The following is a 13,942-nucleotide window of genomic DNA, read 5'->3' on the forward strand; positions in this document are numbered from 1 at the left end:
TTAACTCAGTACAGTTTCTGTCTTTTATCGTGCCCATCTTTGCATGAAATGTTCCCTTGGTATCTCTAATTTTCTTGAAGTGATCCCTAGTCTTTCCAATTCTATTGTTTTCCTCTATTTTTTTGCATTGATCACTTGGGAAGGCTTTCTTATCTCTCCTTGCTATTCTTTGGAGCTCTGCCTTCAGATTGATATATCTTTCCTTTTCTCCTTTAGCGTTTGCTTCTCTGCTTTTCTCAGCTATTTGTGAGGCCTACTCAGACAACCATTTTGCGTTTTTAAATTTCTTTTTCTTGGGGATGGTTTTGATCTCTGCCTCCTGTACAATGCTATGTACCTTGTCCATAGTTCTTCAGGCACTCTGTGTATCAGATATAATCCCTTGAATCCACTTTTCACTTGCACTGTATAATCATAAGGGATTTGATTTAGGTTATACCTGAATGGTCTAGTGGTTTTCCCTACTTTCTTCAAGTTAATATCACAGATAATATTCACAAAAACCTAAACGATTGAGAGTCCCTTGGACTGCAAGGAGATCCAACCAGTCCATCCTAAAGGAGATCAGTCCTGGGTGTTCATTGGAAGGACTGATGCTAAAGCTGAAACTCCAATACTTTGGCCACCTCATGCGAAGAGTTGACTCATTGGAAAAGACCCTGATGATGGGAGGGATTGGGGGCAGGAGGAGAAGGGGATGACAGAGGATAAGATGGCTGGATGCCATCACTGAATCGATGGACATGAGTTTGAGCAAATTCCGGGAGTTAGTGATGGACAGGGAGGCCTGCATGCTGTGATTCATGAGGTCGCAAAGAGTCGGACATGATTGGGCAACTGAAGTGCACTGAACTGAACTGAAGCCATTGATGCTATTTTTATTCTCCCATATTTTGATGAGGAAGCTGTGACATAGAGATGAAATCGTCCAAATGTACTTATCTAATGAAAGCAGAACTGGAATTCATACACAGCAATGGGAATCTAGATGCCATACATTCCACTACACTAAAGTACCCTGTAAGCTCTGTGTGTAGTGAATCCAAGTGGATCAGTCATGCACTCTTCTTCCCATTGATTGATTAGTCCTCCGACTGTTGTGTGTCTGTTACTATATTCCAGTGTCACACAAAATAGTTTACTTTCATCTGATACTTACCTTCACTATTAAATTGAAAAAAAAAAAAAACACAACACAACCAATGTAGGATAATTTAGTAAAGCATTCTTTCATTTGTAGAAGAAAATTATCGAGTTTATATTATATGAAAGATGTAATTTGTAATGTTGTTAAAATTATTTCTTGTACTTGTCCTGAAGTTATTTATGAGTAGTGAATGTTGAGCAGTCTGTCAGAATACTCTTCTCACATTTACCATTCCCCCTTCCACCAAATCAAATTTGAAAATTCTACTTTTTATGATATCACCTTTCTTGACTACTTTGAGCACCACTGTACTTAGTCATTCAGCCACGTGTGACTCTCTGTGACCTCGTGGTCAGTGGCCCACCAGGCTTCACTGTGGGCTTGCTCCTCTCTAGCGTCTCTCCAGGCAAGAATACAGGAGTGGGTTGCCATGCCCTCCTCCAGGGAATCCTGCCAACCCAGGGGTTGAATCCTAGTCTCCCATATTGCAGACAGTTTCTTTTCTGTCTGAGCCACCACGGAAGCACACTAATTCTTTTTGTTTCATCGAAGTAGTATTTTAAATATATTTTTAAAGATTTCTTTAAAAATAATGTGTTCTTACAATAAATAAACAGTATAGACGTATGTAAAATACCTTAAATAAACTTCCTATGCCTGTTTTCTATCTTAATTTAACTCCCTGAAGTTAAGCTATGTTCATAGGTTAGTATTTTTACTACAAATGAACCAATGACAAAACAAAATTTTAAAGTATACACAAACATATCTCTTTTTTAAAAATTTATTTATTTTAATTGAAAGTTAATTACTTTACAGTATTATAATGGCTTTTGCCATATATCAACATATCTTTAATGTATACATAACCATATTGGTTATATGGTTAATATTTTTTGGTTTACTAGTAAAAATACCAACTAGAAAGTGAGATCAATTAAAATAAGAAATTTCATCAAGCTCCTAGAGACATTTTTAGTGTTTAACAAAGTGTGTATATTTATTTAAATAAGTATATCAATTCATGATTTCATTAAGTACACAAATGCATACACACAAACACACACACTGACTTTATTTGAAAATAAATCATCAATTTGAATAAAATGTCAATCTCTCTTTACAAATAGCAAGGTTGTCCAGAATTTATGCATTTTTTACCTTTCCTTTGGGAAATGGTTATAATAGTAACTATGTAAAGGGATCTTAAAATAATGACAATTTTTTTCTTATAAACTGTAAAGTCTTCTACAAACTAAATATTGAATCAACATATTTTCTATAATGATATTAAAACACTTGTAAATATAATTTTATACTTTTATGATTATGGTATGAATATATATATATATATTCATAAGAGGTAACTGTTTTTACCAAGAGATCTCATTGATAAGATACAAGCTGAAATTTATGAAGTGTTTTGATTTTTTTTAGAATAGAGTTCTGAAATTGTTAGCCTAGCAGATTTTTAAATAAAATACTATCAATCATTTACAAAAATGGGATGATAAGCACATCATCAATAAAGTAAACTCTATGCAAGTACTATTCTTGGACTGGTAATCAATTCAAAGCCATTTTCTCTCATAGTGTTTCATATACTTAAGAATTTTTGTTTCTGCATTTTATTGCTGGCTGGGTTATGGACTACTGTATTACCAAACAGGTGTAATTCTTCATGAATGGTACAGTTGACTTCTTCAGGCCATGTTCTCACTTGCAATTTTGTACAACACTCAGTAGTACTGCTGTCTAACATTAATTAAAACATCTGAACTCTTTGTATGATAATTTTTCAATATAGTGCCTCCAATTTATTTCACAGTGAAAGGGCTACAAAAGAGGACAATATCTGAAAGTATTTGAAACTAGGTTTCAGCACAGTGGTAGCTAGTTCACAATTGAGATTATGCTGCATCTTTCTATTTTTCTCTCAGTTATATTTAGCTCCTATAAAAGTCATCCCTGGGAAGATATTTGTGAGGTACAGTTATTTATTCAAAACCCAACTGAACTGATATATCAAAATTTTATATTTTTTTCCTCTAAGGTTAATGAATATTTACAAAGTTAATCAAGAATTGATATAATAATTCAGGAAACTTTTGGCATACATTTAGATTTTTTTTTTTGCTCTGAATAATCAAGATTTTTGCTAACATTAATCAAATTCAAAAGGTAATCACTGAACTGTTTATTTTTCACAGTAGAACATGAGAGACTTGGAAAATAAGGAAACGGATGGAGGAAATACCAGAACTATCTGCCCATTGTCGGCTCACATTAGGGGGAAAAGTCATTATCTCCAATAGAAACCAGTGGGCTCTTGCTCATGTACTTACTCAGTAAACTTTTATGCAACATTTACTCTTATTCAGTCAGTATGATAACAACAGAAACACAAAAGTGGCTTAGAGATGGCCCCTATCCTCAAGGAACAAATTCTCTGGGAGACAGACTGAAATAATAAGAAAACAAGTCTTGAAACTGAAAATTAGTTTAACGGTTCAAAGAAGTAGAATGGAAAAAGAAACAACAAATTACCTTGGGTTTCAGAGATGGTTTGAGTTTAATTATAACTTAAAGATTCAATAATTGTTTTTTAAAAAAAAAACTTTATATATTTTAAAAGATTTGAAAGTTTCACCTAAGTCATGGGCTTCCCTGGTAGCACAGATGGTAAAGTGTCTTCCTATAACATAGGAGACCCAGGTTCGATCCCTGGGCCGGGAAGGTCCCCTGAAGAAGGCAATGGCAACCCACTCCAGTATTCTTGCCTGGAAAATCCCATGGACTGAGGAGCCTGGTAGGCTACAGTCCATGGGGTCGTGAAGAGTCAGAAGAGTCAGACACGACTGAGCGACTTCACTTTCATATATATATATATATATATATATATATATAGCCACATGGCTTATGGAATTTTAGTTCCCTGGCCAGAGATCCAGCCCTTGGCAGTGAAAGCACGGAGCCCTAACCACTGGACGGCCAGGAATTCTCTGTAATATTTGGCTTTAAAGCCTAACTATGTTTCAATCGGACTTCCCTGCAGGCTCAGTGGTAAAGAATCTACCTGCCAATACAAGAGATGTGGGTTTGATCCTTGGGTCCAGAAGATCCTTTAGATAAAGAAATGGCAATTCTCTCCAGTATTCTTGCCTGGGGGATCCTATGGTCAGAGGATCCATGGTTCACCAAGAGTCAGCCATGACTTAAGGACTAAACAAAAACAACAGTGTTTCCAATGGACCATCATAATGCTATCAGTGAGTAAAAGATTCTCTGGGTAGTTCTATCAAATGAATAAATTATATTAATTATTTATTTTGCATTTTCTAATGTATTGTGTTCTTTTGGAAACAAAATGCTGTGTTCACATTAATAGAAATGTAGCTCAAGATAAGAAAGAACCTGATAACTGGAAGTGAAAAGCAGATTTTCTGTGAGGAATGAAGAATTGAATTCTAGTCTAAATTTATTGAGGAAAATATATGAATGCTAGTGTTTTTAAGATATTGTATAAAATGTTTACTGTTATTATGTCTCATATCTCACTCTTTTTTTATTACTGACTTTAGGCTATGATATTCATATATGCATTAAAAAAATAATTCAGGTAGGTGCAATAACCTCCAGTCATGCCATCATGGCTGATGTTTTTGTACAATGTCACATATTTTATTTTCTTATACATGTATATTATGTATATTGTATATAGGAAGCAAAATAAATGCTAGTAAAAACATCTTATTCTCTGTCTCTCTTTTTCTCTCACTTTCTTGTTCTCATTATAATTGCTTCTGTTCATCCAACAGTGATGCATGAAATAAACACACTGTTCTTTACTCTGTGGGGGAGGGGGCTTCCCTGGTTGCTCAGATGGTAAAGATTTCATCGGCAATGATGAGAAAAACTGAATCCAGAATTTGAGTTGTCCCACTGTATAAACATAAATCGAATGACTGTGTTTCCCAGTGCTGACAAATGCTGGGGAATGTGAGAAGCATTAATACACCCTGAGATTTAGAAAGGTAAACCCTGGTTTGTAGTGGAGAACTTGAGAAAGCTGAATTTCTGTGCATAAAAATGTGTGAAGAATTTTCACTTTTTAGATTATCAGCCAAGAGAAAGGGAACAGGGAGTCATTCAAGATGGTGAGAGGCTTGGTGCTTCAAACGGAAGAATGAGTAGCAGACAGACTCAGGTCCACAGCTCAGTTCCTAAGTGACTTTGAAGCGTTAGCAAGAACAACATTCAGTATTAAGTACTCTGCTATGGAGTAACATCTCACTATTGTGCCAGATGTCCATAGCATTTAGCTCACACAAACATTTAATTTTGGGTTTGATGAAGGAAGGGGGATGAAAGAGGGAAACGACGTGTTAAAACAGCTGTTGCCTGAACACAGAGGTGGAAATGAAAGAGTCAGAGTAATTGACAGGGGTAGCAGGACCAAGTGACAGGTGAATACCTTTAGAATTTTCCAAAGGTTTTAGGAAGAATGATTATTTACTAAAGCACATGAAATGGCGAGGCAAGTCTGAGCCAATTTTAACAAAATCTTAAAGGCCAGTTTACAAGTTGGAAATCCTGCAGATTAACTGAGAAGTGTCTAATCAGCGCGCGCGCACACACACACACACACACACACACACTCTGTGTCTTTCTCTGTTTCTCTCTCTCTGCGATGGACTGTATTGTGCTGCTCCAACAACCCAAATTCACATGTTTAAGCCTTAACCTCCAATGTGACAGTATTTGGGGATGGGGTCTTTGGGAAATAATTAGGTTTTGATCAGGTCATGAAGATAGAGCCTCACGGTGGGATTATAAGAGACCAGACTCTTATAAGAGACCAGAGGGGTTTCCCCTTTGGTGGCTTGGTCAGTAAAGAATCTGCCTGCAATGTGGGAGGCCCAGGTTTGATGCCTGAGTCGGAAAGATCCCCTGGAGAAGGAAATGGCCACCCACTCCAGTATTCTTGCCTGGAGAATTCCATGGACAGGGGAGCCTGCCAGTCCATGGGGTTGCAAAGAGTTGAACACAACTGAGCAACTAACACTTTCACTTCCAAGAGAGAGAGCTTGTCTCTCTCTCTCTTTTTATTGCTCAATTATGTGAAGACACAGGAGACGTAAGTTGTCCACAAGCCAGGAAGAAAACTCTGACGAGAAAATTTATTGGCTGGTACTTTGATTTTCGACTTCTCAGCTTCCAGAATTATAAGAAATAAATGTTAAAACAGTGTTTAAACCACCCAAGCTAGGGCACTCTGTTAGAGTAGCTCAAACATACTAAGACACAACACACACACACACAAACACACACATAACTCATATATGTTTACAGATAGACAGAGATTTTATGCTACTATTTTCTAAACTTCTGTTTTATTTAATAGGGTATCAATTCATTAAATTGGGGAAGTTACCATGACTTTCTAATGTATCATGTTATAACATTATGTGGATATGTGTAGTTTGTTCACTATACTTTCACAAAATAATTTATTATATATATATTTAATAAAGAAAGCATTATTGTTTAAATATTAACTCATGTTTTTGGTTATTTCCATTAAAATATTTCCCCAGATTTATTAAAGTTGAGCATTTGCAGTCCTTATATTTAATTTGAATATATATTGTACATATGACTATATATTCTAACAGATTATAAACATTGGTATGTGGTATTTTCTCTCCTTCATCTTCAGATTATTTCACATTGACTGCACAGAGTAGATATTTAGCAAACATCTCTTGGATATTGGAGTAATCACTTATTTATACCATGAGACTACCAGCTATTAAGTAATAGTATTTTTTGTTTTTGTTTCTTTCATGAGATATGAGAAAATGTTTATGGCTGTATTAGCAATTTTTATTAAATTTCAATCCACCTTATCTTTTTGTATTTGTACTTATCAGTCAGCTTAACAGTTTTATACCATTAACTCTACTTTCTCTTACAATTAAAAATATAATAAAATAAAGGCATTATTTAAATTACATTCTGAGATGACTTTTCCTAGATTTTTCAACCAAATAAAAATGGTTTCAGAAAACTGCCTGTAAAACAACTTTTTCTTAGTACTTTGATGTGTCTAGGGCTTTACAGTACTTTATGACTGTTTCAACAAAGGTATTAAGCTCTTTGGAGAGATAAAACCAAAGCATTTGAAATCTGAGTGAGCCATATATCATAGGATGCAATTACTAAGTGACATAGTGCAAAGATGCTGTTGATCTATCACTGAAAAAATAAGCAGACAATTTAAATGCAATTGTCTTAATCAAAGATACACACTTTTATTTCAGTGCTAGACTATGTATATACAAAACAAGAAATATGAATCCATATCATAATATTTCACAGGAGTTTGTTGTGGAAAAAGGTTTTAGTGACAGCATTTAGGGCAATTCTATCAATAAAATTTTAAAAAAATATACAACTTTTTTATAGTCATCTAAAAATAGAGTTGTTTCAATCATGGTTCAATTCTGAAAACCACTTAAATGAATATTTCAGTGATACAAGGCATGGTAAGTAAAAACCTAGTGATCTTCTGTTGTCATATAAAGTCATCAATATAAGATTTAAAGAACTTTCCTGATGGGAGAAATATGAGATTCTGAGGCCAACAGACCTTTTGTCTGTGGTACCAGTTGTCAGCAAAGCCTTTTTCATCATGTTATATTGTATTTTGGACTGCTTGCATGTGAGTTTTAAGCTATGCCTTTATGCTAACAGGCCCATGGTGTGCCTGATCAATAGTTCAGCATTTATAATATCAATATTTTCACTTGTTCTAAATCCACTGCTTTTTGGATGATCTGAATATGAGGATCAGCCATGCTTGGGTTTTTCGCTCTACGTGTATTGACTTTATGCTCAATTGAAGTTAGTAAAATTGAAAAACATCCTGTCCTTAGTATCATACCTGTTTTCTTCCTACATTTTCTTTTTCACAGGCTTACTTCCAATAGCCAATCTCTGATGAAATCATATGTGCCTCAACGTAAGGAACAACATTTTTATCTATCACATGTTGAATCCTCCCTATCTCCATTTCATTTACCAAAACAGTTTTATTTTTATCTGTCTGTTTATTCTAGAGCACCTAGCTGTAACAGGTAGGGCAATACAAAAGAATAGAAACTAGAAACTTATTTTAAGTTTATTACAATGTGACTTTATAATAATTCAAATATAACATTTCATACATAAAGCCATGAAGCCATGTATTTTAGCAATACTTTTATAGTTTTTAGATGACACCTCTTTGTGTCTTTTGTAGTCCTACACAAAAATAGTTACATAACTGCTTTACAATAAATTTAGGAAATTAATCCTATACTCATTTCAAAATTAATTTTTAAGAAAAGTATTATTATTAAATAGATAATATAAAGAAAGTAGGCTAGGTTCTCCAGGGTACGTCAGCTTAAATAAGCTAATCTGTTATTTAAAGGGGACCAAGATTAATAGCAATAGCAATGATGATGACAATAATAATAGAGCTCATGCTTACATAGCAATTAACATTCACTGTTCACTGTTCTCAGGGCTTTACATGCATTAACTCAATTAACTATGTCAGGAAGTAGAATGTTATAGATTGTGGTGGTATTCAAAAAATTTCATATATCTACAGTTCATGGCAAAAGTTGCAGGTTTTAAGGCAGGTGGATAACTTTCTGTTTGGTAAAGGACAGATACTGGTGCTCATGATCTCTGGGTTCTGATTAAGTACTGAGCTGTTGCCCTCCTGCGTGTTAGCACTACCAATGGGATGACATCAGCCCTGCAACTTCTAGTGCCTTCATTTGTGGACTTTCTCAGCTACCTCTGTGTGTGCATGCTCAGTTATGTCCAACTTTGAGACCTCATAGAGAACTAGGGAGAGGAATTCACTGACTACCACATAACTGGGGCCAGGTAGCAGGAGGAATTGAAGTGAGAAGAGATTAAAGCAAAGGAGATGCTTTCTGAGAATATCCGTATATATCCGGAGGCCTCTAAGAAATTCTAACATAGATGGAGAGGAAGAGATACAAGAAGCAAGTCTGAAGAGCTAATTGGTTGAGCAAGGTGCCTAGTGTTTGGGAGGACTAAGATTCAAACGTAAAGATGAAGGGTTATTTTTATCAAAAAGGGGGAAATGGCTTCATGAAGATATATGAAGTTTCGTATGTTGGCATCAGTTTTAGTAAATGAGAAGAAAACTTTTGAAAAAATGAAAGGAGGCTAGGACAAAGTAGGAAATGTGGGCAACTGGAGACATTTTATAGAACTGTCATTTAAATAAGTAATTAATAAATGACAAAGTTTAAATCATAGAGAATTACTAATCAATATTAAAGAGTCTCTACTTAGCCTGGAATTCAGGATATTATTATGTCAAATAAAAATTAAATCCAGACTTAGAAATACTGTCACAATAGGGATAGGGGAATTATTGAAATAAGGGGAAAGGGACTGTTGCAATAGTCTGAACAAAGGACATGCAAGTTGTACAAAGTCAGGCATCGATGAGGCAAAATGTCTTGTCTTTTACAAGGAAGAATGAACAAGGTTGGAATAACCAGGTGTGGGAGTGTGGGATTAAACACATTGTGTCTTCAGACATTTGATAGGTGAGTGTTTTTCCTTGAGATAGGTAAATTCTCAAGAGATGCCATTAGGGGGAGATTTTTCTGCATTCATATGCCTACTCAAGAGTAGGTCAAGTCAGTGTCTTTCATAGAGAGGAAACCCTTGGCTAAATTTTGGTTCATATGAGTTAATAAGCATTTTGTACTGCATAGCTACTGAAGGCAACCATTCAGCTAATCATGTATTAGACAAACAATGGGAATTTCAGGATCATGTCTGTCTCTGTTGTAGGTAAGGAAGAGGCTCATTTCATCTGGGATTCTTATTTTAGTCAAAGGGAGATGAATGCTTCTTTGAAAGTAGCTCTTTTCCCGACACAAAGGATGGGAGTATTTCTTAACTGTGGCTGTTTTCCAGGAACACAGGGCTCAGGCAAAGTTCAGAGTTGTCAGATATTGCTTTTATTTAAACTCTCAAATGTCACTGAATTACTAAGAAGAAATGGAGAAAATGTGAACCATGCAGAGAAAGAGAATGGCAAAATGAGGACGATATATATTCTGATGAGGTACATTTTTCCAAAGGTGTGAAGTAATCATAAGTGAATGACTCCCTCCAGAGAGAATTCCAGAAAAAACATCTAATTTTGCTTCATTGACCAGGCAAAAGCTTTTGACAGTGTTGATCACAACAAACCATGGAAAATTCTTAGAGATGGGAATACCAGATCATCTTACCTGCCTCTTGAGAAATGTGTACATAGGTCAAGAAGCAACAGTTAGAACCAGACATAGAATAATGGGCTGGTTCTTAGTTGGGAAAGGAGTATGTCAAGGCTGTATATTGTCACCCTGCTTATTTATATGCAAAGTACATCATGCAAAATGTTGGGCTGGATGACTGACAGGCTCAAATCAAGATTTCTGAGAGAGATATCAATAGCCTCAGATATGCAGATGATACCACACTTATGTCAGAAAGCAAAGAGAAACTAAAGAATCTCTTGATGATGGCAAAAGAGGAGAGTAAAAAATCTGGCTTAAAACTCAACATTAAGAAAACTAATACCATAGCATCTAATCCCATCACTTCATGGCAAATAGATGGAGACACAATGGAAATAGTGACAGGCTTTATTATTATTATTATTATTGTCTCTGAAATCCCTGCAGATGGTTACAGCAGTCATACAATTAAAAGGCACTTACTCCTTGGGAAAAAAAGCTATGACAAGCTTAGCATGTTAAAAAGCAGAGATATCACTTTGCCAACAAATGTCTATATAGTCAAAGGGAAAGTGTTAGTCACTCGGTCGTGTCTGACTCTGTGACCCCATGGAGCATAGCCCACCAGGCTCCTCTGTCCATGATATTTCCCAGGCAGGAATATTGGAGTGGGTTGCCATTCCCTTCTCTGTATAGTCAAAGCTATGGTTTCTCTAGCAGTCATGTAAGGATGTGAGAGTTGGAACATAAAGAAAGTGGAATGCCGAAGAAGTGATGCTTTTGAACTGTGGTACTGGCAAAGACTCTTGAGAGTCATTTGGACAGCAAGGATATCAAAGTCAAACCAGTCAATCCTAAAGGAAATTAACCCTGAATGCTCATTGGAAGGACGACACTGAAGCTGAAACCCCAATACTTTGGTCACCTGATGTGAAGAGCCGGCTCATTGGGAAAACACCCCGATGACAGAAAAAAATGACGGCAGGAAGAGAAGAGAGGATGAGATGGTTGGATGGCATCACCGACTCAATGGACATGAGTTTGAGCAAACTCAGGGAGATAGTGAAAGACAGAGAAGCCTGGCGTGCTGCAGTCCATGGGGTCACAGAGAGTCGGACAAGATTGTGCAACTGAAAAACTGTAGAGACAAAGATGGAAAACAGACTTCATTCCTGCAGGATACAGAGACAGAGAAGATGAAATTTCAACCATTACAATCAGACTTGGAATGTTAATTGTTTGAATGAAATTGGTAGGAGTGTGTGTGTGTGTGTGTGTGTGTGTGTGTGAAAGTCAAAGTTGCAATAAATTTTATTGAAGTTTTCCTAAGTTTTATCTTGCAGCAGTAGAAGATCCAGACATTTTGAGCACATATAAAGTGTTAGTGGTAGATAAAATAAAGATCCATTTTGGTGGCATCCCATGAGTCATATTTGTTGTCTGTTTGTTTTAATATAATAGCTCCTAACTTAAGGTTTTCAGCTAGATCAGGCATTGTTGACACTGGGAATTAGAGAGATAGGTTAGGGATGCTGTGTGCTGTGCTTAGCTGTGTCTGACTCTCTGCAGCCCCACGGACTCTAGCCTGCCAGGTTCCTCTGCCCATGGGGATTCTCCTGTCAAGAATACTGGAGTGGGTTGCCATGCCCTCCTTTAGGGGATCTTCCCAACCCTGGGATTGAACCAGGGTCGTCTGCATTGAAGGTGGATTCTTTACCAGTTGAGCTACAAGTGAAGTCCAGTTTGGGGATATATATTAATAACAGAATGTAGCAAATGCCGTATAAGCATAATTTAATCAATGCAGTGTCCCTGGGGGGACAAATAACACACTCTTTATAATAGGATATTTTAATAAAGGAGAGATTTACAAAAGAGTAGTGTAGGAAGCTTGCATTATCCTAAGCCAATCAGTAGAGACCTGTTCTGGAGTAGAGAGAACCAGGGAGAAGAACTACCTAATCCCATTCTCTCCCCATCTTCCACTCTATCATGCTTCCCGTCTCAAAATCCAACAAGGAGCCAGAGGGCAAGAGTCTGATGAGATCACAGACCAAGATGGAGACAGAAAAGAACAGGTCTGGAAGGGCAAACAGAACATTTCCAGCTTTGGGGGCAGGGGGAATGGTGATTAGGAAAATAGCTAGCTGTTCTTTTCTTGTTAAATATGTGAACTACATGATTTCTGGTTAAATATACTGTCTGACTCCAATGCAGCGTCACCAAACTTCTCAGGAGGATTCACACAGAGACACATGAAAAACACATTTGCAATATAACTTCAGATTCTGAAAGGAATCCACCTTTAATATGAAGGCAGATGGAGAATGAAGAAAACCAGTTGAAGATTTTCTTCATTGTATACACAAAGTATTGTACCCTGAAAATGAGAGATAAGGGAACATTTCAAAAAGATACTTTATCTGTCCTGGTTTAAAGCATCCAAAGCCTATATTAGTTTGAAATTTAGCTCTATTCCTAAAGGACATATTATTTTAATGAATGTTAATTCATCTCTTAACCTAAGCTGTTCATGTCACAACTCTGAAACAATTCCCTGGAAGATTGATGTGTGAGGATTACGGTGGAGTTAGTGTTATTGAGAGAAAGTACAAAAATTAAACAAGGAAAGAGTCAATGACAGTGACTTTGTCATCCAATGGTCAATTGACAATCCTTTCACAGGACAAGGATTTGATAATTACATTGAAAAACATAATACAAAGTTACGGGGAGTGCACCCAGGCTTTTTTATTTGAAAATTTGGTCTCAACAAAGGATTAATCATAAAGGAGAAAGAACAACAGGAAAAATCTGTCAAGTGATTTTTGACATTAACACACATATTTTAGTCTTTGGAAGAAAGAAATCAATGCAAAGTAAATAAATCACATAGAGGATATTAATGATTTAATGTATATGCTTAGCACAATGAAAATATGTCTAATTAGTACCAAAAGATGAAGAGCAAATTTTTCCAAGGCCCTGGAAATAGTCACAAAATTTAACTTATATTAGGCACAACAGCAATAATAAAAATGAACAATGAAAATTTATATTATTTTATCATAATTCAAGAAAATCTAATATCAGGGGCTACCCTAATAGCTCAGTTCAGAAAGAACCCTCCTGCAATACAGGAGACCCTGGGTTGATTCCTGGGCAGGAAGATCCATTGGAGAAAAAATAGGCTACCTACTCCATTATTCTTGGGCTACCCTTATGGCTCATTTGGTAAAGAATCTGCCTTCAATGTGGGAGACCTGGCTTTCATCCTTAGGTTGGGAAGATTTCTTGGAGAAGGGAAAGGCTACCCACTCCAGTATTCTGGCCTGGAAAATTCCATGGACTGTATAGCAACTTTCATTTCACAACAAAACTAAAAAATAACAATAACAGTTTCTTTAAAATTTGTATACTTTTGAAACACAATGTGAAATTGCAATTTGATCATATTTAGTAAATAAAA

The sequence above is a fragment of the Dama dama genome, chromosome 17 (genome assembly GCF_033118175.1).
Source record: "Dama dama isolate Ldn47 chromosome 17, ASM3311817v1, whole genome shotgun sequence".
NCBI classification, from domain to species: domain Eukaryota; kingdom Metazoa; phylum Chordata; class Mammalia; order Artiodactyla; family Cervidae; genus Dama; species Dama dama.